Below are 25,175 nucleotides of genomic sequence, written 5' to 3' on the forward strand. Positions count from 1 at the left end.
CTCTTCCATTCGGTGTGGGGAGGACAGTGATTTTACTAATTGTGCTACCCTAAGGGCCATTCTTATTCCACAATATCCAGTATCATTATCCTATAACAGGCGCATATTATTTTCAATTGCTCATTTTCTGTGAGTTGTTGAAAACTATCCGTCATGCAGGTGGGTACCATTCCTTAATTTACGCCTAGTGACGCGATTGCTTCACGGTATATTTGTTACTCGTGCCCTTTCCCAAATAGTTAGCCAATTCGCTCACTTTGACTTCATGACACAAAAATACATAGCCTGAAGCTAAAGATAAGAGAAACGTATTCAGAAAATATTGAAACATCAGATCACTTGAAAGGCAGCATTATAGGACCTGTTGTCCACATCCCATTGAATATGTTTCGAGCGACCACTGGCAGTACGCCTCCTTGCATATTGCGAAAATTGACAAACCGATAATGTTAATGCTTCATTACCAGTTTGTCAAATGTGGCCACGTTCGATTACCCTTTGAGTGGAGTTCCATTTTAACCCTGAAGGAACTGGGTTTTTTTTTTTTTTTTTTTTTTGTGAAATCGTGAATATTTCATGATTATACCGCATTCGAATATCAGCACTATCTGATTGTCTGTTCTCTTTCTAGGTGATGTCTAAATTTGCAGATGTTAAAATTGGTAAAGAAGTTAATGATCACTGTCAAGCTGAGCTTCTTCAGAGAGACCTAGATAGACTTCAGGAATGGTCAGAAAAATGGCAGCTATGCTTTAATCCAACAAAGTGTAAGGTATTACACCTGGGAAACAGTAACCCCAAAATAATACACTTGGTGGAGTTCAACTAAACTCATTGGGGAGAAAAGGGACTTGGGTGTTACGATACAGTCAGACATGAAATTCTCTGAGCATTGTAAACAGGTTGCAAGGAAGGCCCATGGTGTCCTATCGATGATCTATCGAACTTTTGCAAGTAGAGATAGGGACGTGATAATCCCATTATATAAGGCTTATGTTAGACCACACTTGGAATACTGTGTTCAAGTATGGAGACCGCACCTAAAGAAAGACATCGAGCTTCTTGAAAGGGTGCAAAGAAGGGTAACTCGCCTGGTGAGATCGGCAAAAGGGCGTCCTTATGAAGAAAGACTTCGAATATGTGGGTTGCAGAGTTTGGAAACTAGACACCTTAGAGGAGATTTGATTGAGGTGTTTAAGGCTCTGAGAGGCATCAGTAAAATGAATGAGGACGAAATTTTCAAGATTATAAATGATGCTAGAACTAGGGGACATAAATTCAAGTTACGGGGGGAAATGTTTAGATTGGACTGCAGGAAGTTTTATTTTAGCCAGCGAGTTATAAATTACTGGAATAAATTGCCTTCGTGGGTGGTAGAGGCCGACAGTTTGGGGAAATTCAAAGGTCATCTGGATAGTACTTTCGGGTAAGGGAAGCGCATAGGATGATAGGTTTAATTTCCTTTTTATTTATTTTTTATTTTATTTTTTATTTATTTATTAATTATTATTATTTAGTTATTTATTTTATTTATTTATTTTTTGTTTTTATCATTGTTTTGTTCGGATTTTTTTTTTGGCTGGTGCAGCATAAGCCATAGGTACCACGCGGCCATTACTAATACTAATACAGGCATCCAGAATGCTGCACTACATTTAAAACTACCAAATCATGGAGTGGATCGCATCAAGTTCCTTCCCACTTTCGCGGAAGAATGTTAAAATACCAGGTTATCAGGTTTTCTTTCATAAAATGTCTTTTTCAGTTCCTTAAGAGGCAAAAAATAAGCCGAAACCGAATGAAATACCAGTGAAATTTCTCAAGTTTTCTTGTACTTTAGGACATACCATTTTGCAAATATTGTGATATTTAATTAAATTTATTTCTTTTTGAAATATCTCGCTTTCTCCTATCTTAATTTACGATGGGGTGACAAATTCAAATAGGGCTTAAATGCAAGTGCAGTTCATTTTATGTTCTGTTTATTTCAGTCTCAAGAAATTCCGCTCTCTGAGTTCATTATTCTGATGTTTACGTTACGAATGAGTGGGAAAAAAGTCAGAATTTCTGAAAACCGGATGCTGCTAGCAGCGAACTCGAATACACAAATACTTTAAAAGAAAACTAAATCTTCACTGTTCCTTCGGAGAGCAGTAGAAAAATAGTTTTCGGGCTTCTCTGCTGAAAATCAGCGCATAAAATGGAAACAACGACTGCGGTTAAAATAGCATTTAGCTATCAAACCTAAACCTGTTAAACCTTGGTAAATATGAAACCTTCACTCTGGAATGACGGTTCTCCCCCTCCCCAACAGAGAATTAAGGCGTCACAGAATATCTTCAGCATAATTTCGTTTCTCCAAATAAAGCACTCAAAATGCAGTTTTCAGGAATGGTCATGAATAAGTTAAGCCACCCATGGGAGAATGCCATCAGCTTCACATTTCAAAGGAGTTTCAAAGGATCATCTGAGGCAGTCACTCAGTCAAGGGAAGCATATGGAATGCGTTGATAAAATGGCGTTTAAAGGTTTATTTATAGGCCTCTTAAAAAGGATGATTTATTAAAAGAATTTATTTCTTAGTTGTCTTGATGTAACCAGATTGGAAAGAAATATTTTTTATCCGGTGGACCACCAATTGATTGGTGGAAACATTGGGCGTGTAGATATAAAACAGACATTCCGATGATTTTATTTCAGCTTCTCGGAAAGGGTCCTTTGTGACACCACAAAAATTTTTCTGTGATTCAAAAAAAAGTATATTAAACAAGATAAAAAATTCGTTTAATAATCATCTTTTAGGAAATTCTAGTGCGTTTATAGCTTAATATTACATAAAAGTGAACTTCTGAAGTTCATTGTTACGTTTTTGTATTATCCGTATTTTTACTTTATCCGTAATCCCCACTTTGCCATTAGCAGGATCACCGAAGGGAGTACATAAATAATACATACACAAAATGGTATATTGAGTCTTGTTCGTTTTTTAAATGAAATTTGACTTAAGCCTATGCTCATATTATATTTTCTCACAATCAACGGCTTGAGAGCATCGCGTGAGACAATTTCAAGGCTCGATTTATGTAGGGGTAATAATAGTCCAAAGAAATTAAGAAAGATTAAGGCAAAAAGGATAAATTTTTGTTTTTCAAAACAACTTTAGGAAGATTGTTTCATTTTTCTCTAAACACGAAATAAAACGTAGGGATGGAATATGTTTAGTTTTATTCGGTTCTGATTTATGATTCTCCATCGTTTAAAGGTGAACCACGTTTGCAATCAGCTTCGCTATTAATATACCGTTTCATTTTTTTCCCATATCACATTATCTGTGCTCTGAGATACCAGTATTATTACGATGGCATATATGTATGCATTTGAAATGCGCTTTTCATTTGATATCAACTTTGTAAATGGAGTATACAATGAGGATTAGCCCAGTCGATGACGTCGCATTTTCAAGTTGCATCAAGTTTAGTTTTTCTCAAATATTTCGACTAAAAGTTTTACTACAGATGCCCTTTGAATATCATGTTTCTAACAGACGCGACACTATCATCGACCTTGTTATTTATTGTATTAAGCGGTCCCTGACAAATTTTGGCAACCCCGCTGTACGTTTACAATATCGTCCATACAATATTACAGATTCACAATAGCGTGCAGAGAAATGGGTGCATTCATATCAAAAGTTTTTCCAAAGTCCATCAATAATATCAACAATAATATCCAAAGTCCATCCGGCCGATTCAAAATTCAAGAACGCGCAATAATATACTGAGGCCACTGAGGTTAGTCAGTGATACTATTCTCAGTTCAAGAATAAAATCAGTATTGCGGGCTCCGGAATATTAGTTCTAAGGCTTCTCAGTTACTCTCAACTCAGGGACCACAAATCAACGCTGGTAAAGCCAACTTCACTCTTAATAGATTGACTGAAAACTGCAGCGAAAACGAGTTCTCATCAATATTACGTCAGGTCAAAAGACCTAAATCGCCAAGAAGAGAAATGGACGCACAACACTAAAATGAATCCACATTTCAATCCATAACGACAAATTCTTATATATATATATTTTTTCCCATAAGTGTATGTATTCTGTGAATGGTTGTATGAGTAACAATTGTGTATGTTCTTTACTAACCCATATTCTTTACAACACGTTTCCTCAGACCTGTTGTAAAGACCCCCTCCACCCACCTGACTGCGGTTAATGTCAGCATTCTTCCAATAGGGAGGATTATTTTCAGGATTTATTCAAGTCTCAAAAATGTATGCAGCGCATGTTCTCCTGAATCAGGACACTATCATTATTAATGTTAAACGGGACATTTATTCTCTATTTACATGAATAATACAAAGAATATGCAAAATGAACACAACACTTTCTTTGAAATATCCGCATAATCTTAGTGCAATTGCATAACCTTGGTTGTTTCCGACTATCTATGATTATATCTGCCACTTACTCATACTCTCTTTCGTCCTATCCCAAACCATATAACTATATATTTATACATGCATATATGTAATAAAAATAGAATCTTTCTCCATGAACCATTTTCGTCAGTGTTTGTCAGCAGATACAATTGGGCGCCTCCGTAGCCAGGTGGACAGGAGCAGCAATGCGTAGAACACGCTTCTTGATTAGACCGGGGTTCGAGCCCGTGACCACCAAATACGGAGAATGCGGAAAAGTCAGGGAATGACCACCGCATATCCCCCAAGCAATATGGCCTTAGTTGCTAATGGTCATAAAAAAAAAACAAATAACAGATACAATCCTCTCAATCCTCAGATGAATTAAGCACAATATCACACAGACTCTTAACCTAACTATACATTAACAGTACTTTTCTACTCTCTCTTTTCGGGAGAAATTTTAGAAACCATCATATTTTATATACACTGTGCTGCTACTTTATTAGGTACACCTACCTAGTAGTCTGTTGAGCCTCCTTTAGCCTTCAAAACAACCTGAATTTGTCTAGGCATGGATTGAACAAGATGCTGAAAACGTTGTGCAGGAATGGAGTACCATGCAGACTTGAGTGTCACGTAGGTCCTTGAAATTCGATGGAACAGCCCTTTCCAGCTCATCCCAAAGATATTTGATAGGATAGGATGATACAAATAGGATTGAGATCCCAGGGACTGATCGGGCCACTGCAGCAAAGAAAAGTCATGGTCATGTTCCTGGAACCATTCCATAGTGATTCGGGCTGTGTGCACCAGCGCATTGTTCTGCTGGAAGTAACCATCTAACTGAGGATAAACTGTCAACATGAACGGATGCACTTGGTTAGCAACGATGTTTAGGTACGATGTGGCATTCAGACGTCAATCTATGGGTATCAATGGACCCAACGTGTGCCAAGAAAACATTCCCCACACCATAACACTGCCCCCACCACCTTGTATAGTCGTCAGACGGGAAGGGTCCATGGATTCATGTTGTTTTCGCCAAATTCTGAGCCTTCCATCATCAACATGATGCGCCAGGAACTTCGACTTGTCAGACCAAGCAACTGTTTTCCAATCCTCGATAGTCCAGTGCTGGTGTTGCTGTGCCCACAGGAGGCGTACTCTCTTGTTCTTCATTGATAACAAAGGTACGCGATGTGGCCGTCGGCTGTTGTAGCCCATTCGCGACAAAGTGCGACTAGTGGTCCATTGCGATATTTTGTTCTGCGCACCAAGGTTATATTCTGACGTGATGTGCGACATTGTGGCCCATCTGTTTGCTTGTATAATTCTAGCCATCCTCCTCTGACCTCTCTCATAAATAAGCGATTTCCTTCCACAGGCGTGCCGTCTAGAGGATGTTTTCTGTTCGTTGCACCTTTCTCAATACCCCTTGAAGCTGTGGTGCGTGAAAAGTTCAGGAGAACTGCCGTTTCAGAGATGCTTTGTCCAGCACGTCTTGCACCTACTACCATGCCACGTTCGAAGTCCGTTAGATCACTCCTTTTCCCCATTCTTGCTACAGTTTGTACGCTTAACTGATACTAGAAAGATTGTTCTGCTGCATTTATATCTACAATTGTGGTCATCTGACTTGCAACGTTGGGAGAACAAACCATTTGTGTACACACCTAATAAAGTGGCAGCACAGTGTATGACTGGATTTACACAATCCCGGCATCTGAAACTGACACCTAGAAAAATAAAAAAATCCATTTCCCTAGTTACAATAATTTTACTACAATTACTACATTATTGCTACAATAATGTAGCATGTAACCATTCACAATTAACCACTCACAGAAACTCTTCGCTCTCTTTCTACTCTTTCATCTCACGCATTCACTCTCAAGTAAAAATAACCCTAACTTCACGTCAGCTAAGTCAATCAATCACCAATTTTTTTCCTTACTTCTAGTGGTACAGCCCCATTCTATAGACTTGTCATTTTGTAATTTGATTGAACCTATGTCTTAGGTGCCTCCTATGCTTCCGCACATATGCAACTAATACTTTGGTCATGACTTCATCTTTTTTTCTCTTCCTCACTCCATACTGCGCTACCGCCTACCTTGACCATCTCGAGCCAGGATCCTCACATTACTCTCTCTCTTTATTTTCCCCTCGAAATTCTGTTCCTTTTCATAACTCCTCCTTCTGCCAAATCGTGGCCGATAGAACATTCTTACAATTTATTTTCTGTTTTCTTTCCTTTGCCAATTTCTTTCTTGATTTGCACATTACCTCTCTTTCCGGGACCCTTTTCCCACAGAAATAGCGGATGTTTTCCTGTCTCTGCCACCTGCTGGGCGAACTCGTCAGCGGCACCTTTCATCGGCCATTTCGACGCATTACCATTGTTTTCAACAACTCTAAAACAAAGGTTCCCCACTGGAGGCCTCTCCTCTACCAGATTTCCACTCTAATAGTGTAGTTTTTTGCGTCTTTCCGTTATGATCCGGAGTTGCTCGGTCTTTTCATCTCGTCTTCGCTATTTCTCCAATACTGCCTCCCACTCTTTGCTTGAATGTCCTCACACTATTGAAATTCCCAACACTATTAAAATATAAACATAATATCAATTAAATGCAACATTTGGATCTTACAATTTCTGGAGAGTATGTGAGATCATGGCAGGTTATGATTTTTTTGCAGCTCTTTGTCATGTCCAAGTTATCAGCCGTGATGGGGAGTTTCTTCCTGTACCTTTTGTGCTTTGATGTATGTAAGAACCATGAATGGCAGTCTATGTTAATTTGCAGCTCTCATTGTTGACCACATGAAGAGAAACATGAACGTCTCTTGATCGTTTCCTTTTAGGAATTCTACCATCGTTCACTTGATTCTGATCCCAAACTATGAATTCAATTGCTGTACACGTACTAATGCATATTATTCTTCTTCTGTAAAGACAACAGCTTTCCTTGACATTGAATGTAGAGTGTAATCGCTAGTCTTCAGTAAAAGTGGTAAATGAAGAACTTCCAGTCCTTTGAAACTTATCAGAAAAGGATGTTGTGCAACTGCTAAAAGCGGTAATATGTCGAATATCAATTTAGGATTGTTTTTTTATTTTATTTAATCATGATAGGCTGCTCAAATATCATGTTTATAAAATGTTTTCTAGAATCTAAGCAGAACTCTATCCTTCATGAAACTTTCTGTACTAATAGCAATTAGCGCAGAAAGTTCCGGTGTCATGTATGCTGCGCACTATCCTTGATAGATAGCGTGCGGCACACATGAAAGCGAAGCTTAGCGTAGAGATTAAAGCAAGATCAGAGTGGGAAGAACTGGCGGCTTAATTGATGTAAAGAGGGGGAAGGAGGCGCATTTTGGAAAGGCGCATTAAACAGTGAAATATAAATACAAATTTATAGGAATTGGGACTGACTCAAAAGTGATAGTTCTCATTGGACAATTTCATATGGGTAAGGATAAGTTTTATAATTTAGAGGAAAATATGGAAATAAATTTTTCCACAAGTTTTGTGCTTGGCGTTTTAGTCATCAAGGAGGAAAGACGTAGTTACAATAATTTGACTGAAATTAAAATGCAATTTTAAAAGTATACATCTTGTTTTGCCTCAGGGGCAGCTTAGTTGGCACTATACATCGTTTGCCACTCGTTTGGGGATGACTGGCTTCGATTGCCATCAACGACTGGAGGAATTTGGAAAAGTCCTCTTTGGTCCGCGAACACCCAGCGTGTGAAGTAAAGAAATGTTTAGTATTGATGAAGTGGGAAACAAAGTTAGTAATATTAATAGCGATACTTGCAAGGAAGCCAGAGGCTTTTGCTGTACTTGCTGGAAAAAAAAATTGGAGTAGATTAGAATATATAAATTATTTGCATCCCTAATCACATAGTTTTTAAATTTAAGCAACCTGCTTCAGCTATCAACGACTATCTGGCTAAAAGAAAACTTCCTACAATCTAATCTAAACCCCTTTAATTCGAATTTATACTTACAAGTTCTGGAATTCGTTACAACAGTGAGAATTATACCTTCACTCATTTTACTAATCCTTCTCAGAGCGTTATAAACCTCAATGAGGTGCCTGGTCGACAAGCTATGTCGTCCGCATATTCGGAGTCTTTCCTCATATGGTCGCCCATTTTCCGATTTCACCATGCGAGTTGCCTGTCTTTGGACCCTTTCAAGAAGTTCAATGTCTTTTTTCAGATGAGATCTCCATATTTGAATACAGTTCAGATGAGATCTCCATATTTGAATACAGTTCAGATGAGATCTCCATATTTGAATACAGTTCAGATGAGATCTCCATATTTGAATACAGTTCAGATGAGATCTCCATATTTAAATACAGTATTCTAAATGTGGTCTTACAATTGCCTTATAAGTGAGACTATGAACTCATACCTCTACAGGACAATGTTCGATAAATCATCGACGGAATATCATGGACTTTCCTGGTTGCCTGTTCACACTGCTCAGAAACCTTTATATCAGCCCGTGTTAAAACGCCTAGATCCATTTCTTCCTCTACTGTTTTTAATTCAACACCACCAAGTGTGTAATTTATTTTGGGGTTGCTTTCTCCAAGTATAAGACCTTGCATGTTTCTGCGTTAAAACATAGCTGCCAGTTTTCTGACCATTCTTGCAGCCTGTTCAAGTCGTCCTGAAGGAGTGCTGCTTGCTACTGATCATTAACTACTATACCAATCTTTACTTCGTCTGCAAATTTTAACAGCAAACCTTCTATCCCATCGTCAATGTGGTGGTCCGTTCTAAGATGGATTGTTGCAGCCACCCAGCAATTCATCTTTGAATTTTTCCAATAATCCCACCAACTTCCAGCTCATACAATAACTCTCATGAGGGCCTGAATCAAATGCCTTGCTAAAATCCAAATAAGATATCGAAGTTGTTCCCTACATCCAGCTCATGGGTAACTATGTCAAAATTGTTAAACATAATTTTCCTTTAACAAAACCATGTTATCTGTTATCCAGGGACATTTAGATATATATGACCCTGGATTGCACTCTTTAATCATTGTTTTTAAGAGTTTCCCTACCAATGAAGTCAGACACTGGTCTGTAGTTACGAACTTCGCTCTTAGAACTGCTTTACGTATTGGTGATACATTGACACTTTTCTAATTGAAAGGAATCTCTCCCACGTCCAAAAAGAACTCATTAACTTCAATGATACAATACACTCCCTGGCGCCCTCCCTCAAAATTACTGGGTATATGCTATCAACTCCAGGAGCCTTACTTGCCCTTATGCTCGAAAGATTTTCTAATAAAAATACGTTCCCATACCCATGGATAAGGGTCCAATCTGACTCGCTTTTTTCTTTCTTGTATTCACATACACGAAAAATTCCTGTCTCCATTCTTTGTTAGTGCTTGGCTAGTGCTTTCTCATATGCAGCCTTGGGCTCTAACTATATCTGTGTTACAAATCAGCTTGTAGCTATTGTAGGCTTTAGTACTATTCTTCGCTCTGTAACTGTCCCATGCTATCTTTTTTCTGATCTATTTGACTGGCCAGCTCTGCATTCGTTTCGGAATCCTTCTCCTCCTGCAATATTTGCTTAATGGTATGTATGCATTCATGGCTTCTGTGATTTTTGCTGTAAAGTTATTCCATAATTCAAGCGTATTGGTCTCACTCTGTAATCCACCCAATTCAAGTCCCTTCTTCTTAAACTACTGCAACATCATTCTTCATCTTCATCTTCATTCTTATTATTATTGTTAACAGCTACAAAACAGCAATCAAACGTGCCAGAGGGTGCAGCTACAAAGCATTATTACACAGCTTCAAAGCAGAAGCTTGGAGTATACATTTCCAAAGTATAGAGAAAAGTAAATGTACATAAAAAGGATAGTAGATTGAAATGTACAGATAAAACTAAATAAATAAAAGTATCATCCGTCCTATTTAAGTGAACAGGTAGTAGTAAGGCAGAGCACTGGTATTTCTTTACACACAATCAGTCTTAGAACTCGCAAGAAGAGTCCATTTTAAGGGCAGGTAACGGATGAGGTTAGCAATTTCAGTTGCCTCTTGAAGTGTCCGGGGGCGTCAAATATCTCCACATTTGCTTTTATCTTGCAGTCCTGTTATAGAAGTTGTAGTATCTACAATCTGTTCTCGCATAGGATGGTTTCTAAAAGCTCTTGTCGGTGCGTTGAAATTTATTTGTGAGACGAGATGAGGGCAATTCAGGGTACAATTTAACAGCTGGTTAAGGAGTAAGTCGGCTTTATCTCTTCTTTTTCCAGCGTTTCGAGTCCGAAGAATACGCACCACTCTTGGTAAGATTTCTCATTGTATTCAAGGCCACTTTTAAAGTAAATGTACTGGATTGCTCTTTTTTGAATATTTTCAATTTCTAATTTTTGGTAAGCAACAAAACAGTTTGCAATTGACGATTGCGTGATCACTACCTGCCAGTGGTTCCTGTATTTTAAACCCCGTGATGTCATCTAATTCTATCTCTGACGTACTGGTGCAAACAATCTTCTAGTTTATTTAGAAAAAAATTTCCCCACTTATTTCCAATCATTCTGGGGGAGATTAAAGTCGCCCATGATAAGACATTAGCGCTTGCTTGCCCATTCCATCTGCATGTAAAGACTCTCGTCATATTCTTCACTATCTTCTGGTCTGTAGATTACTGCCACTCTCATTGTTCCTTTACTTCCAACTTACTCACACCAAAGCTTCTATGCTGACAGACTCAACTTCAGATTCAGAAAAATATTTTTGTGCTCTGACTGCTTTTGATAAGAAGCATGACACCACTATCCCTACTATCGAATCAAGATTTCACAATTCGAATCAAAAGCTCCGGACAAAAGCGCGCTGCCACATCAATCCTTGAAGAGGGAAAAAAAAAACAGGTGAAGAATAGAAGCGAAAGAGATATTATGCACTACATTGTAATAAGGAAGGGGCTTAAGATGTGAGTACCAGGAACGCAAAAGATCCCAAGGCCAATTATCGCGTAGTTGAAGATTATCGAACGGCAAGCGATTGCTTTTGTGAATAAAAAAAAAAAGAAAAGAAATGGGCTCTGAAAAATCCTTCATAAACTGCAGTAAAAAGAAAGATTTGCATAAAATAATACTGAAAGTCTCGAGATAAGTACCCATAACAGAGAAAGAGCAACACAGAAAATGAAAATGGAAATTTCTGCGGTTGGAACACAAACAAAATAAAAGAAGTTCCCTGCTTTGGGCATATCACGTGACTGTACTACTAATTTAAATTTATGTTTTTACCGTTGCATACGTGGCAAACTCATGTTTTTTATTAATGGTATTTAATATCAACAAACATAATTATTATGTTTAATAATACAAACATTGTTCTCAACCCTAAATTTGAAGAAATTATCATAAAAATATTTAATCCAAGTGCTATCCTTTCGCAGGGACGTTTAAGTCCAAAACTTTCTGAAATAAAAGTTAGCACAAACCAGTTTCTTTATTTTAAATTGGTAGGTTTTTGGGAAGCACTAAAAATTCTTGAATTCTGACTAGTAACAAATTAAAACAAGGTGAATTACACTGGCAACAAGGAAATAATTTGATGCGAAATATGCAAAGACTCGTCTGGACATACGCTCGAGTCGATTTGTGGAGGCCGAGAAAGGTTTGAAGGGCGTGCACTCTTCGTCGGAATGGTTGTTTTCGTAATACACATTCCAGGATGTCGCAATTTAAAGAGACATCTTGGCGTGTTCGAGCATCCGAGCAAGCATCAACCTTTATTTGCTAAAGTTTATGAGAAAATTCTTCTAAACATACTTTTGAGTGCTTAGAAGACTTGTTAAAACACCAGTTAACAAGAGAATCATCATCATCATAATCATTGCGTGACAGTATGTACGCTAGTTCCTTGATCACATGACTTGTCTCTACAACAATTTCATGACCATCAATGAGTTTTTAAGTTCCAGCTGCAATTATCGTTCGAGTCTCCACTCTAAGCCATTGGTAATTTTATTAATTACAGATTAGCGAAACCGCAGTCAGGACTTTTATAGCTCTAAAAGATCTGGTTAGCTATTTACGGTTCGACTTTCACTCTGCGTCACACGTTAATGCCGTCACCCCTCTTCGGGAATTAAAATATTGGCTTTAATCGAATGGTTTTGAAGTACTTTTAATTTCGGTGCAGCGCTTATCACTCTGTTCAAACAGCTCGTGCTTCTCATTTTCAACTACGGGTATGTCATTTGGTTGCTCCATCTACAGTATCTACTACCAGCCTACGTACCATTGAAAGAATCAATGCAAATTCGTTCGCTTGCCCAGTTCCTGTCTCATTTTAATTATCATCATGCTGACTACAATTCCTTATGCAGATATTGACCTTTTTCTTCTAAATATGCGTATGTATTAAGAGGAATAAACTGTTCACTGATTGTTAACACGTTTAACATTACAATAAACTTATTGATACAATCTTACAAAGAGATGTCTCAAGCGAAAAGCTGCCGTTCGTGGCTTTAATGAGTCACACCATATACGAATCGGAGAACTTTTAGCAATTTACTACTGCAATAACAGACTCACTTGGATGCCACTGTATTCGTTTCCAGAGAAGCGAATAATGTTTCTCCAGAACTATGACATTGATTTATTCCTTCTGCTCCGTCTTCAAACAAAGAGAGAATTACAAATTCTTATTACTATTACGGCTTGAGACTTTATTTATACATAAAATACAGCAGTAAGTATTGTTACAAGGATTTTTTTTCAATAACTATCATAAATAGAAAACTGTTTTTTATGGAATTTAATTACAGGTATATTAGGGATTAAAATCTAGAATTTACAGAGATATTCAGTCTGCAGGTTTTTCATTACATTGTTTTATGGCACATTGCTATCATTCATCACAGTACGCCCAGTATCTAATGAAACACTAGCTGCTGGTGATCGGTTCTTTTTAGGAGGGGAGTTCACATTTGATGGTGTTTTGGTCATAAAAAGAGTTTGTATAGCATGCTAGCTCTTATGATTCTTATTGTGCATTGTGTCTGTACAAGTTGGTGTTCAGTGGCATATTTTTACCTCGTGAAGGCTGAAGAGAAAATCCTACTCCTTCCTCTTGAGACCAGCTAACCACAGCCTTGATTGAAGAGGACATTGAGAATTTCTCCTGTCTCCTGCAGGAATCGAACCCAGACCTCTTCAAACGAAGTGGCAAAATTCCGATACAGTTACGAAGGACTTTACTTCTCTACTGATCACTGATTTCTTCAAACTGTCTATTAATTAGGATGCTTTTAGCAGCATGCCGAGAGCTCTTAGAGTAAATGACCATAACCTATGGTTCAGTACGCTGAATTATGGCTTTCAGAAAGCCATCGGAGATATCATGAAATCTGGGACATAGCTCGAAAACCCATACGTGTGATGCTATTCTGCTTTATGAGTAACAGCAAAAATCTTGGTGAAAGGTCCAGTTGCTTGCCACTTCACAGCTCACTTCCTCATCAAGCAATCAGTGACGCAGGATTTCTATGTCCCTCTTGCAGTAGTTCCAGGAACTGTGGACAAACTTTATCAGTTTGACGATTAAATATTTCTTCAACAGCGAAACGGGACGCGACAAACAACACTAACTGATATCCTTCCCAGAGGATCAGTCAGTCACCTAATGTTTCGGTATTATAAGTAGTATTGATTGCAACCTTCTGATTTCCTTTAGAATAGAGGCTAACCTTTTGTTTTGTTCCTCCTCTCCGTTCCCGCCTACGAGAAGCACAGTCCCTACATCTTATTAAATTAAATTTAAAATGACTTTTGGTTATATTCTGATTTTCTTGCCCATTGTGTTTTTGTTGCAGAGATAATTTCAACGAGGTTCGTTGCAATCATTTTGATTCTGTGGAGTTCAGACTGTCCGCGTGGACGAATAGATCCAGAGCAGTCAAATGTACGCTTCAGGAATCGCCGCAAAGTACAGTAGAGTAACGCGACTTTAGACCTTTTAATAGAACAGGCAAATTGTCTGCCAGTTCCTGATGTCTGGGTTAATCTGAACTTGTTGGTTGATTGATTGCCCTTTTTGGTGGTGTGAGTTAAGCCCCCAAAGAGACTATATTGATATATTGTCTGTAATAGCGTGTATTCTTCCGTCGATTTGCCCATTTGATAAACAATAAATCCATGTTTTCGTTAGATAAAAATCATACAATCCTCAATTAATTTGGCCATATTGTCAAAAAAAGCTGATAAGTTGCTTTCGTCGAGATGGGATTTAAACCCACAGTCTTTTCCTTCCTAGTGTGAAAGGGCGGTGATCATAACCATTGTGTTTAACTGCGTCGGCCCTTCTTTGTACAGTGCTGTAACAGCTGCCCTGTTCTCTCTGTCACCCTATTCTTTGCTGACTAACGAGGAGTGCAACATCATTAATGCTCATTATAAATAAATCTGTATTGTATACTGTAAGTCATACAATGCCCATCACTGTCGGAGGTCAGATTAAGATTGTCCCGAGTATACTTTTAGAAAAGGAAACGCATTATTTCACAAATTCTAAATAAATAAATAATACAAGAGTACTTTTCATTTTAAACCATGCTGTTGAAAATAAAAATTGTGTATGATAATATAGTATGAGAATTACATTAAACTGAGCCCTCGTGGGTAAAATCGATGTCCTTCCCACACCGGGAGAAAAAGACACGAGTTCGAGTCCCGTAGATAACGTGAGGAATTTATGGGCATTTTTCATAACGTGGCTGAGTTAGACGGTCTCAGGTTAGGGTGGCATGAAAAACCCCAGTTTCTCCTGGAAACTCGGGTTTTTTCCTAAATTAATGTGGTGCTGAAGAATATCAAATAAAAACGAAATTGATAAGGCGTGGCTCTCTATAAATGTCTAGTCTATGTTAATATCACTTTAGGTCGTGATAAATATAAGCGCAGTCATCCGGATGGAAAAGGCCTTATTTCTCTTAATGCATGAACCATTCAATATGCAGATTTCGCAACACTGAGGTTAAAACATCAACAATGGTAACAAAAAAATCTTTAAACGTCTTAAAAATCAACATAAATAACGATATTTTTCTCTGCCATTGACATCAAAATTAATTTTTCACGGTGATGTGATTCATCTATTTAACACTTCATTTCAAACCTAATCTTAAATCGGATTACTTTCTTTTTAAATCTACAGATCTACAGATCTACAAATCTACAGATCTACGTTAATGCATTACAGATCCAGTATCTGCTAAGTTATAAGGAATGAACGTGAGAAGAGAAAATCCGTTTATCACATTGGCTGTGGTCGCAGCCCCCAAATATCTTCTTCAGTCATGTTATATTTGAACTCTAAATCCATTTCTTTCACGCGTTTCCCATTTTATCCTACAGCCCCTGATTCTGTCGGCCAGGCATAAACGACCAGCGCGATGCTTTGGTTTACTTCTACAGGATTATGCGATGAAGTCGCCCAATCCTTCTCTGTGGTATGCTACGAAATCCCCGAATCCTCTTTGTGATGTACGACCAAGACCTCTCTATGTCCCTTCCTTCTAACCCTGATAGCAGTGTACGCTGCTGTCATCCTGTTTTCGTTGCGGATCTTAAACATGTCCCAAACAGACAAACTGAACATTTTTTCATCGCTAAGAGACCACTTGGTCAAATTTCTTTGCCTCTAAGTTTTCCTAGGTGAAAAATATCAATATTCCATATTTCTGAAAGCGTTCCTCTCCAGTACTTCTTGTTTATACATTTTATGTTTGCATTTCTTTTGATACGTATGCATAAAAATACAAGAAGTGTGTATAAAAATGCCCGATGGTTTCTTGAAGATGGAGGTCATTTGTTGAGATTTGCAATAATACGCCAAACGCGAATACGTAACGACCAGCCAAGCAATTCAGTGTGTGAGAATCACCCACATGAGAATTAGAGCTAAATTCCAATTATAGCAAAATAAAAAAAGTACATATAATAGCAGAAGAGGAAAATGCAAATTTCTGTGATTTTGACAGATAAAGGTAGAGTAGATTTGATTGATTTAGAAATTCTTGGCGCAAGAGCTACTGCGGCTAAAATGCGCCTGGAAGGTTTTTGACAACAATTTTGTTTGTATTCGTATTTTGCTGCGAATAGTTTCCAAGGGTCATGGAGTGACTATAGCTTACAGGAGAGGTTATATTTGGTTTCATATTAGATTATAGAAATGTATTTCCTTGAGAAACTGAAAAACGTCTTTTATATTTTTCCTATCTTCCAGTATGGTTGTGGGAGTGAGAAAGTGATGTTTGCTTGTCAACTCATTGAAGCAATTTTCAGCATCTGCTCTGGCCCGCACTGGCATCGGACATAAATCCTAATGAGAACTTTCAGGATCATAGGGAATGACGCATTCGAAATTAGCCTTTGCAACCGACCAATCTCATGGATCTAAGGGCCATTCTCGAATAGGATAGCATCGTCAGGGACAGCTGTATTTGAATGTCTTGAATAGCTGGTTGAATACATGCAACGCGAATGAGTTCAGCATAAGTCCAGATGAATGAAGATTCGACATAATGGTTGACTTACACGCTATTTAGTTATTTTTCCATTATAACCACAATCTACCCGCAAGGGCTTAGCTATATTTTTAGCGTACAATGAAATCGAAGTTTATTTCATATCAAATTTGCTTATGTCAAAAAATATATTAATATATTTTTTGTAAAGATTTTTTTACTAATTTTTAAAATAAATGCAGAAAGCAGTTTGATAACTAGACTGTGGAAGATGTCTGTAACTTTCACTACAAGCAGAAATCGCCGATGTAAAACATCTTTTTTTCAAAACATCTTGAGTCGTCAGGTTGGGATAATATCGAATACGTCCTTTGTTTCATTGATTTAACCGGTTTATTCATCAATTTATTTGAAGACGAAATGCACGAGGCATCATTTCATATGGGTTTAGGTAATTAATTATATAATATCGGTGTATCATTAATTAAAAATAGCGATTGAAGACGAACACTGCTCGACAAAATGAACAGAAATAAAATGTTTTTCATTAATATTTTATAGAACGAACAGTACCACCGAAAGCAAATATTTGATATAATATAGGCATCCTGGCATGAAAATTCCGAGTATCCAATATAAACGATCTATGCCCTTATCGAGCCACACGTTATGCAAATTATTCATGCCTATAAAAACACAGATTGTGACCACATCACTTCATTCCCATTTTTTGGCTTGCTCAGTCGTACAGCCACATCTCCAGTACTCAAGATAGCAAGTCATCGTCGTTTAGATGATTCTTTGAGATGGCGGGCAGTTGGACGACTTGAAGCTGAGCAGTCGTAGGTGGAACGTTGGCTTAATGTGTCGTCTCGGCACTATGGAAGCAGTTCAGTTTCAGGAGACAGGTACCATTACATAAGAGCTGGCTAAGGTCTCCCGAGTACTATGTTAACCTGAATAGACCACTGTCTGGCTCTAGCAGCAGCCACAGATGAAAACATTTCCAACCGGACTGTGTTAAGAAGGCTCAATTCAAGTGGGCTCTATGTAAGGAATCCAGTGGTTTTTATCCCATTAATCCCTATTTTTATACTATGTAAATAAAAATAAAAAAATCCCATTAATCCCAAACCACTAAAGAGCTTGTCGAAACTGGTGCCATGATCATGTGACTTGGAGCCCTTATAAATGGGGTACAGTTCTGTTTTCTGATGTGTCCTCTTTTAGTCTACAAACAGATTCTGGATATTTCATCTGGAGACAACGAGGAATGCGGTACCATCCCTTCAACAGCAGAGGAAGGGACACTTAGGGCGAAAGCGGTATTCTCGTGTGGGGCGGAATAATGATCAACGGCTCCATCTCTCTTCGCGTTTTTGATATGGGTACCGTAACTGCATAGAGGTACTGAAAACAGAACCTCGAACCCTATGTGCGACTTTTTAGGGGTACGTTTGGTCCAGATTTTCTTTTCATACACGACAACCCCACTGCACACAGGACTCAAGTAGTGGAGGAATATCTTGAATCTGAAGATATCCAACGACTGCCGTGGCCAGCACGACCACTAGACTTAAATCCCATCGAATATGTGTGGGATGCCTTTGGGCGTCTCACACATGTATCGACTTCTGTAATCTTACCTCTGTGGTAATTCTTATAAAACTCCTATAAATGACCTTTATACCCTGCCGAAGTTTCTTGCTGTCTCCTCATTTCATCGTTATTCTATGGTACACCACCATACCAAATTTTGTCCAGCTTCATCGCAAGCTGAACGAGTTACGACATGCTTCCTACGTATTCTGTTAATTTTGTGGAGCAGTGTATTCTTGATTTTTAAGAAAAGAGAACGATGAAAGAACATGAACATACTTAAAATCTAAGTTTTAAAGCGCCATCTTTGTATAGCATTAAGAGCATTTCACTTTGTCTCCTGTTTGTGCTTTTTTCAACTTCATTATCAAATTTCTTATATTCCACTCTATCTTTAACATTACTTTTGCCTTTAATCATATTATGCCATCTCAATCCGCCGCATATATTTGTTGGTCTGTTCAAATAAGGATGACAGCGAGATATTGTAATCGTGAAACCACATTTAAACCATGTTTAAATTGGAAAACCAATTTTAAACTTAAACGAATTAATCGATGAATTTGACTATGTTAGCGCCATTGTACCTGGCTAATCTAAATGGTTATTTTCCAAGAAAATTAAACAAGGTCTAGATGGCCAAACACATACCGTTCATGGCTTTGTAATTGCACTACCATACAATAAGGGGTAGATGGCGCTACTGTTGGATTTAGTACTCAAAGCATTGATGGTTTCCGAGTATATCTCAGAATTTGGAAATTCGAACACTCTTAATGACCTAACGCAGCCAGAGCGCCTAATGAAAATCAGGTAACCTTTAATTATCTGCAGTATGTAAACTAATAATTACAGCTTATTCATGAGCCCCGGGTGTAAAAGTGGTAAGAGCAGAAGAAACAGATTATCAAAAACGGTTTCTTATGTTTTTTAATTAGCACATGCGAGTTTTTCGTATTGGACACGGCGAAATTGATTAAAATTACGGGAAGAAATCTTTTTCTTTGATTTTTATTTTAATTCAGAGACTGCACGAACAAATTTACCTTGCCTTTAATTATACTTAAAGGATTCTAATTAGCATTTGCTTAAAACAAACGCAATTCGCATAATTAATTCAATGAAATTGTACACTTGATCTTGATAACAGTTGTTTAAAACTCAGTTCTTTCTATAATAACGTAGCCAGAAAAAAAGATTTTGTTTTAACAATCAAAGTTTTAACATCAAAAGATAATTTTAGCTTCGTTCTGCCCGATTTTCCAAATACTTCCAACTTCCGCATTAAAATAAATAAAAGAATAAACCTAAATGAAACACCTACATACCCCGTACTTTAGGGAAAAAACTGTATAAACACTACGCATTACCATTTACTGTATATATAAAAAAAGTTCACCACATGGCCGAGTTAATCGGTCTTGTGTAAGGGTTGTATTACGTTTATTTATACAAACCGACCATAGAACCTATACAGTCTGTAACTTAAATTCTGGCGTCTTGAACTTAAGTTACTGCCATAAAATCAAATATATCAAGAAAAATAGGCATTCCATGGAATTCTTTCTAATATTTTGTGGAAAACTATTGTTATTATTATAAAAATCGGATAAATCGAGTTTGAAAAAAAAATATGCCCCCTTTTCGTGGATAACAATCAAGAAATCTTTAGTAACCAAAATAGTATGGTTAATATAATCATCCTGACAAACGAACATCTTTCACAAATAAAAGGAGATCTTAGCACATGGGTAGTTCTAGGGGAAGGGCGACATTACCCTTAATTTGTGCCGAATAAACCCAGATATTTCCAATAAGATTCAAGTCCGAAGATATGAATGGCCAATCCATCGAAGTATATCTTTATTTTGCCGGAATTTGTGGCAGTGATGTGCATTGAGTGCCAGGTTTGACAAAGAATTCGGGTTCCTTGGAGACAATTCTGTGAATCCCCTTCTAGAACTTGTAAAAAAAGCTGATTAAAATAAGTTTACACTTATTCCTAAAGAATCTATGATAAAAAGATACTAAAATTGTCATTAACTGAAGTCTCTAATTGACCAACACGTGCATGTGGACCTCTTGCCCAGGTGGCACAAACACTGTGCAAAATTTAATTGGATTATATTTGCATATACGTAGTTATCTGACGAAGAAAGGATAAATGACTTTTGATCTGTTTACAGGATAAAATATGTCATCCTGACTGTTGGATGATATAAATACCTTAGTTGGGGACATGCATCAAATTATTGTAAAGGAGAACCAACTTGCGGGAAATGTTCAGAGGTATCTGTTCGAGAAAGAATTACTTATTTAAAAAAAAAAAAGATGCACGGGGATTATTACTTGTAAAATGGGACGAGAGGAGGTTCTGACTATTCAGCAAAAGAAAAAACAAGCAGAATCAAATTATGAATAGCTTTTTTAAAAGAAATAATAACAGAGTTGAATTGCAAGTGAATGGGTGAGATCAGCAAAGTCACATGTACTCGCTCTCCCTCCCTTTGCTTCGTCTTCGCTGGCTTTTTTTGCTTCATTCTTTCGAATACTGTTTTCCTTTTCTTTTCTTTTCTTTAGAATCATTTTGTGCAGAATAAAGGAATGGCAATGAACAGCACTTTTACGGTATATCATCAATATCGCTTTTTGTTCGCTTTCGATTAGCCAACAAAGAAGGAAAGTGAATTTATTTTATCACCTTTCCTAGAAACACTACTCGGTTCAGAAGCACACAAATATCACCCACTTGTTGATGTACAATGGAATATAATGTGGCCTCTTCACTCACAGGGATCGCCAACACAGTCTCCGACACATCGACTGTGTAAGCGATCATGTTTTTGTTCTTTCTGCCTCGAGCTGATGTGTCATTCTCTGGGGTCTCTCGATCTATGGAAAACGCTCTTGTTTTTCTGACTCTACCAGGTAACAGATTGCAACTGCTTAACTTTATTCCCACATTTTTTTTTTCTTTTCTCGTAGTACAGGAGGGTACCATTTGGTGGAATAATGTATTGAATATTTTTCCTATCTTGCTTTCGAGAAAGATAACGTGTGGTTTTGTAGAGTACTTGGATCCTCCAGCGCAGTATTGAGCGAGCGGATTAGATGGACCTTTTGAAGCGGGTCACAGAAATCTTTAGGATTTCAAGAAAATAGCCAAGGAAAAGAATTTTTTGTCCTTTCTTGCCACAGTCATATCGAGAAAAAAGATGGAATATTTCGTTCGTTTCTTTCTATGAGAGTAAGTAGGGAAGGTTATTCAAGATAGTCCACTTAAATTTCAAAATTTTCTCTCTGACTACATCAAAAATTACTAACTAGACTGAGAGCGAATTCAGCGGAATATTATAGGTACAGAAATTAAAAACTGAGACATTTTTAATTAAAATTGCAATTATACCATTTAAATCTTTCACGAGCCGACTTTTGTGAACATTTTTAATCAAACCAGCTTGTCCATAAATTTTCATGCATGCTCACTATTATACTCTCAAAAGAGAAAGTATAAGATTGAGCATGCCCTGCAGGTAGCCGTGTTCTGAAATTAAGCGTGATTAGTAATAAATCTTTGTAAGTGAAATCAGTTTGGACTCGACGTGTTGGTGACCACATGGTATGCATATCTACCCAAATTATGCAAAGCTGATGGATGTATTTAATCTTAACAAGGTAGGAGAATGCCATTATAGCTCATCGAAACGAGAACATGTGATGGCCCAACTACAGCATAAGCAGCGAATGCTGGCATCCTTGCAAGGATTACAGCGGGAATGGAAGCATGGAAAGTCAGTCAAGTGAGAACGGCAATCGTCAATATTGCGCGAAAATGGTGGTTGCATAATGCAATCTTCTCTCGACTCTCGTAAGGTCTGTGCTGGTTGCTACTGATATTTGTTCCCTGTGGGGAGGAGGAGGGGGGAGAGAAACTGCGAAATGAGAAAGCTGTGCACATTGTAACCTCGAATTCACTCTTGCAGTTGTCTAATTGGCAACTAAATTACAGTTCTAATTACAGCCTCAGATACTCGCCTTCATTTCGGAGACAAGATGATAGAATCGGGAAAAGGGAGGACGGGGGGGGGCTACCGCAGACAAAGTATAAGTTACCCACCCTCGTACAACAAGCACTACCGGCTATATTTGAGTTTATTATTAATGGAAGTCTCCCAATTTACAGTAATTGTTAACTGGCATAATTTCTATGGCTTTGAGCCTGTTTACTGTTTGCTTAAATAATTTAAAAGTATCTTTTGACGGCTGAGGGAAATTTTCTCTGCATTTCACGTCACTTTTCATTACTCTTCTTACTTCATGGGAATACTTAAAATAAGGAAGAAGAAGAAGAAGTAGAAGAAATGTCATCACCTTTATAAGAAACAACGAATATCATACATAAATACTCATATTTTATTAAAATGCATCCGTTCTTCCTCTGATTTTCTGGAAATCCACGCAGCGAATCCTGCTATAAAATGCTTTGCTACAAAACTTTCTATATAAAACTACGCTCTCTGCAGAAGCACAAGAGACAGTTTTATGTAGAATTTTATGCTGTGCATGCAACAGTGTGGAACTGAGCAGCTGCTGCGGGTGTAGCCCTTGAGGAATGAGATTGGGACGAAATTTTCCCTGATGACTTAAGAAAATTCCTTCTTTTTTCTTCCGGGAGAGGACATGTCTGCTGCGTAAACTGAATTAATGGTGGAACTCTTGTGGCAGTGAGTTTTTCGTCTTGGTTAATGTTTTCCACATCGCTCACAGACAAACCGTTTAGTGCATGCGCATTTTATAAATAGTCACCGGCCATGAGTGTAAACATTTGTGTATTCCACCAAGTCTTGGTATACTCGTAAAATGGCATAATTTTACAAATATGCATTAAAGGAGAGTGTGTGCGATGAATACGATGTAGATTATTTGTGTTATAATCGATAGTTATTTCTGGGATGTGTTAGCAGACCGTCGATATTCCGATACTGAAAGAACAGATCGATAATAAGGTGTGGTTAGTGTTTAAATAGTTTAAATCGAAACTGATGAGCGGCTTCCAAAAGTGCTACGCAGCCATCAGAACTGAAATTCTCCTCGGAATTGATTCTATCAGATATGGGCAAATATAGCTGTTGACGTTTGTTCATACCTGTAAAGATACGGGATCCCAATGTTCGTGGAAGATCCCAATGTTACTGGAAAGGCCTTCCAGTACCCGTCCTTCCTGGACGCAAAATGGCAGAAACGACTAAACACACATACACATTGGACAGACATGGAACTTCACTCATTTCTGGCCATTTTACAGAGTCTGTATTCATCACATATACAAAGCCAGAGTTGAACTAATGTTTAGGTGTCCTTCTACAATAACATTACGCATGTTCACATATTATGGACTTTTTTCCACATTGAGGCTGAGTTAATTGGTCTTATGCCAGAAAGCTAACCTATAATTTGCATACATTCAATGGCGGTTTTCTTTTTTCTGGAGGAAAACCCGGATTTCCGGAGATAAAACTATGGAACCAACCATAAAATTGTCTCGTATATGGCTTAACTTAAGTAAATGATCCATGTAAACATTTATTCCAGAGATTCCGGTGTTTGAAAAGGAAACCCTAAAGTTTGACGGACGTTAATGAATTATTTATATATAGATTATTGTTTTCTTTTTAATATAATTACATTTTCAAGATTCTACAGTACACAATGCACGATGATGAGTCTTTTCATAGAAAGTAATTAGAAATTTTTATCAGTAAAGCGGCAGAGAAACCTTGCAACGGAGTCCGCATCTCCGTTACGTTGTTCTAATGTCCTGCACGTTTGTGTTAAACAATTGCGCTCAGATCGGGCGACCTGGGAAGAGCGTGAGTTGAAAGTACAGGATTACTACAAGAATCTGCGAACAATATATCGTTAATTCTCATCAAGGTGCAGGCCATTAAGAAAACGGCTGAACGAACCTGAATGGATGTTATCTTTACTTGCGAACGAGATAGCTTAATAGATGGAGACTTGTCTTAACTTACTTAATCGTTGTCACGAAGCTTCTAATTACTATTAGGAAAAGCCATTTTAAAGAGATTCCAGTGTTTGAAAATGAAGTTTGCTTCGCTCAGAAAACAATTTAAGGCACTTGGTTTCAAATAGTGCAATTTATTGGTCTCATATACGGGCTAATTGTGCATTAATTAAACGGTTGATTACGTTTAGCTGCATTTGTAATATTAATGATAAAACTAGAAAAGATGTGGGTGTACAGAACACCATGGAGCTGTCTGGTGCAACCAACGGGATAATCAACAGCTGACAGATTTTTGCCTATTAGTTGTGTGTTATAGAGGGCATACTTTTTTTATTTTTCATATGATTGATTTCAAGAGTCTGGCCTGTATAATGTAAAATTGCTATCACTACCACTGTCTCGGGCCAAATCAATTCTCTAAATCTCTGGTATATATGCAAATATCTGGTTTTTGCTCTCAGGACAGAACCAAAGTGACATACAATGATGTATCAGCTCAAGTTTTCCAAGGATAGATGCAACGGGACTACTTGGAGGTTGTCTCTCCACTCAACCTACCAACTAATTTATAACATTAATACAAAATAT

This window comes from Mastigoproctus giganteus, chromosome 9, assembly GCF_048544385.1.
Source record: "Mastigoproctus giganteus isolate SK-2022 chromosome 9, ASM4854438v1, whole genome shotgun sequence".
NCBI classification, from domain to species: domain Eukaryota; kingdom Metazoa; phylum Arthropoda; class Arachnida; order Uropygi; family Thelyphonidae; genus Mastigoproctus; species Mastigoproctus giganteus.